At 36.8% G+C, this 4,666-nt stretch overlaps 1 non-coding gene across 1 annotated transcript; it reads left to right on the forward strand.

Moving 5' to 3' along the window:
* Positions 1-488: 488 nt before the first annotated feature.
* Positions 489-580, forward strand: Trnay-gua. The gene is given in 2 exon segments: positions 489-525; positions 545-580. It is a non-coding gene; the product is annotated as a tRNA-Tyr (tRNA).
* The last annotated feature ends 4,086 nt before the right edge of the window (positions 581-4,666 follow it).

The raw sequence follows: 4,666 nt of genomic DNA on the forward strand, positions 1-4,666 counted from the left end.
CCGCAGTTGGTGGCAGCAGCTCGAGCCCTTTTGCATTTTTCGAAATTGCTTTTTGCTCTTCTTTTGGGATTCGTGCGAAACGCTGACAGAGACGCCAGCAGCGACAGCAACAGCGACAGCGGCGGTAGCGACGGACACAGTACAAAAACGTGGCAGAAGCGTATGAACGAATAAACAGAATGCCAACCAAGCCCAAGCCCTTAAAATGCTACACACACACACACATAAACAGGCACACACACATGCAGGGCTACTCCATTTTGTATGAACTGTTTTAGAGTGGCCAGACCAGTTTGTTGACATCGTGTTGTCCGCTTGTGCTCGTAAGCATATGCGTAGAAAAGCTTATCAGGTTTATTTATAAAAGTGAAGGTGAACTTTGCATATTTTGTGTGTTTGTTATTGCTTTTCTTTGGCTTATTGTGTTCGCATTTTACTTTGAAGTGCTTCGCAGTCAAGTGCGCATTTACGTCTGGCGTCGTCATCAACCTTCGATAGCTCAGTTGGTAGAGCGGTGGACTGTAGATCGGTACATTAAGTAGAAATCCATAGGTCGCTGGTTCAAATCCGGCTCGAAGGATTAAATTTTTTATAATTTACAAATTTTTTTTAGTATAACTAATGTAATTTAATGGAAATAATAAATCAATTTTTTTATAATATAAAATTTTTTTATAAATGAATAATGTAATTTATTGAATCAATAAATTAACTTTATTCTAATTTTCTATAAATTATTAAACATTTTGCATTCATTATGGATTAGTTTTTATGAATATTATATTATATATTTACGTAAAATGTGGTAATAGTTATAAAATAGTCACTGCACAACGTTTTCAATGACGGGCCTGAAACATTGAGAAGTGCTGGTCACCCTAAAGGGCGCAACGCTTACATCACGCGCCTAATGAATGGGCTGTTACCTCATGCATTGTAATGAAGGCAGGACACGAACAGCACATGAAAATGGGAAGGAAGTTCATATTGAACGAACGAAATGAAAATATAAAAAAAAAACGAGAACACGAAAAAACAGAAAAGAGTTAAATCGAAACGTGGCACGTATGATATATTAATAGGCGCATCCACACAGGGATATGGACATAAACGTTTCTGTATAGTATAAGCTAGGATCCCAGCACGTGCAATAAGTTAACCCAACAGCTTAAGCAATAAAGGAATGCAAATAGATGCTCTCAGACACAGATACAGATACAGCGACTACTACTAGATTGTGGGCATACCTACCCGTCGGTTTGCCAGAGCGCCAAAGCCCCATCATCGGCATAAAAAGTAATTCAACGTTCATAAAATGAACTTTTTATATGCGCGCGTTTATCCTTTAATATTTTTAAAGCACGGACAGACGCCAGCACACACACACACACACACACACATAGAAAAGCACTCACTTTTCAAACACACACACGCACACAAGTTCAGAGAGCATGAAGGCTTTATAAAAATTAAATATTTGCCCAAGAGAGCTTGGGCAGCATTGTGCGCCAAAGGGGCGTCAGTGGGGCCGAAAAAGAGCGCAAGCATGAACAAAGTTTGGGCACAAAACTTTTTCTTCTATTTCGTTGTCGTCGTCGTCGCTGTTGTTGTTGACGTCGTGGTCGTCGTTGCTGTTGTTGTTGCTCACACATTCTTGCTGTTGTTGCCTTGGGGTGGTATTGGGCGGGTGGTGGTGGGTGGTGGCTGTTGGGCGTCGTTGCCAACGCCGCAAAACTTTTGCAATGCGTGCTTTGTACACGTTCGCCTGCTTGCTTACGCTCAAGGCATTCTAACGGCACATGCAAGCAAATTTTGTTTGCTTTTGACTTTTATACTAAGGACATTATAAGAACTTTTCCATGTGTCTGTGTTTATGTGTCTGTACAAAGGTTCGCGTGTGTGTGTGGAATATGCTATTCCATTTAAATGTACACGAGTATGTGTGTATGACAGTTTTTAGGGGGTGTTTGTCTGGCTGTCCGTCGTTCCTTCATTTCCGGCCCACCCTGTAATTTTTCATCTTCATTTTATTTCCATTTATTTTCTGGATTTTTTTTATTTCATTATTTTCCTGCATCACACTGCGGCTGTCCTATCTGATTCCCCCGAGCACCAATTATGCCTTTTAATGATTGGTTCCTGAAGCAAAACTCTTTGGTTGTGCTGCCAATTTTGTGTGCTACTTGATGTTGATGAGAAAAATAATATGTTGGGGTGTAAATTTGGAATAACTTTTAGAATGCAAGCGACTTTTTAAACACATTTTAGATGGATTTGGAGTGTTTATATAGAAGGCCAAATTCTTTCACGCTTATGCAGAGCAATGCCAAAAGCATTCCCAGATGTAAGCTCTAAGGAGACGGTCAAATATCACGAATTTTTGATTCCTCTTTATTTTCGGTAGCTATACTTGTATGTACTTACCTAAAGAGATTCTCAACCAAATCTTGATTTTTTTGTTGGCAGGCTTACTATTAATTAATAATAATGGCTAGCTAGCCCTTTAAGTCTGGTGAGGATTGATTCTACCTCAAGTAAAAATTTCCTACGCTCTAATTTAGTGTCTAGACATCAAGTTATTCGTTTCAGTGGTTTGGACGATAATTAATTTGGAATTAGTGAAGATCTATGTACTCTTTCTTAACGGCATTTTATAGTTACTGGATCAGCCAAAAGCCTCAAGTTGGTACATTATAACAAGAAAGAAATCCTAGTGTCGAGTAAGCTCAACTCTTAAATGCATACAGATGGCGCCAAAAGTCCTGTTTACTTCGGATCCCGCCTTATATCACTTAGCAAAATCTGAGAAAATTGCGAATTTTCTGCTTGTTCGACAAAAAAACAATCACCAGACATTTGCATACAAAGCCAAATAACTTGACAAATTATCTGATATACATAATTATCTTATAATCAAAATTATTTGAGAGATAAATTTGTGAGCGGTCAGTATCTCTGTAGGCTGCGACGCAGATAGTAGGGGCGTAGGAGCTTTTCTGCCTCTTCAATGACACTGAAAATTGCAAATGCTTAAGAGAAATCTGATTCTGATTCTGACACGCTCTCTTGCTCCAGTTGATTGATCTTACTGCGCTCTCTTGCTTCTTTGAGACAAATTGGGGCGACCACCAACCGCGCTCCAACTTGGTGTTACAATTTACTCGATTTACAATTGTATTCAAATTAGAAAACTGTTGTTCACGAATATAAGCTGCAAAACATACGGCATAGGACGAGATGAATAATAATTTTTGTTTTCTTTATAGTTGGTGCCTCTTTCTATGTTGTTATAGCGACATTTTTTTATGCTGTCCAACAACAAATGCAACGACGCGCGTGCTATGCAGTTGTGAAAATTCTCTCTTTGAGAATGCGAACGCTAAAGCAAAGAATGAAAGATCAAAACTGTAAATCAGTTGGCGCAACTGGCTGCGCTTAGGCATAGCAAGGACAGCAGCAACGGGATTGCAATTTATTTGTTGCTAATGTTCACATGTTATTCATAAAATTTATTTGAAGCTTTTCCAAAAATTTATATAATTTAACAATTTTAATTAATTGTAAATAAGGTTTAACCATTCCACTATTTATGTATTTGTTAAACATGTGTAAACATATTATACTTATTAAATTTTTTTTCTTTTGTTTATATGTAAATTCAATAAATTTATACATACATACGTACATATGTATGTACATATGTATAATGTCGTATATTTATCTGCTATTGCTATCATATCTACACCCATGTTCATTTACTGTTAATTATCTGATTTGATTTGCTTTGTTTCCAAGCTCATCATTAAAGAGAGAGAAAGAGGTGAGTTTGTGTTTTTGCAGCATGCAGGATTAGTTTTCTTTGAAATGTTGATCGCGTCGCGTCGGTTGTGTGTTTACTTACGGGCAAATATATGTAAGTTAATGTTTATATTATTAATTTAAATATATCATATTAGAAACAAATCATAATGATGTTGTGTCGTGCGTTTATAAAATCGTATTGTCTACTGAATATACATACATACATATGTGTGTGTTCGTATGTACGCCGTAATTTTTGGTTGTTTATTTGTTTTATTTACTGTTTGATTTGCTTTACTTCCAATCTCATCATTAAAGAGAGAGGAAGAGAAGGAGGTGAGTTTGTGTTTTTGCAGCATGCAGGATTAGTTTTCTTTGAAATGTTCATCGCGTCGCGTCGGTTTGTGTGTTTAGTTACGGGCAAATATAAATTAATGTTTCTACATATTATTAATTTAATTATAATAATGTTGTGTCGTGCGTTTTTTAAAAATCGTATTGTCGAGGTGAACAAATATGTGTGTGTGCGTATGTACGTCGCAATTTTTTGTTGCTTTTTTTTAAGTGTCATTTCAGTGTTTTGTGCATTAAATTTTAAAAATTGCATCAATAACTAAATTATAATGGAGTCTAGCTTCATGTAAATGTAAGTAAGCCTTATATATTGTATTGCATTGTTTTTTTTTTCATTTTTGCGTACATTCCTTCAATCTGGAATCATGGTTTTATGTGTGTATGTGTGTATAACAAACATCTTCTTTGCATTCATATACTCTTTCTATCTTTCCTGGAGGCAGTGTTGCCAGCTTAGTACATTCTCTGCCTGCGACACCTTCCATGGCTGTTCGTCTAGAGCCGAATGGAA

Source organism: Scaptodrosophila lebanonensis, unplaced genomic scaffold (genome assembly GCF_003285725.1).
Source record: "Scaptodrosophila lebanonensis strain 11010-0011.00,11010-0021.00 unplaced genomic scaffold, SlebRS2 tig00000015-arrow-arrow-pilon, whole genome shotgun sequence".
In the NCBI taxonomy this organism is placed as follows: domain Eukaryota; kingdom Metazoa; phylum Arthropoda; class Insecta; order Diptera; family Drosophilidae; genus Scaptodrosophila; species Scaptodrosophila lebanonensis.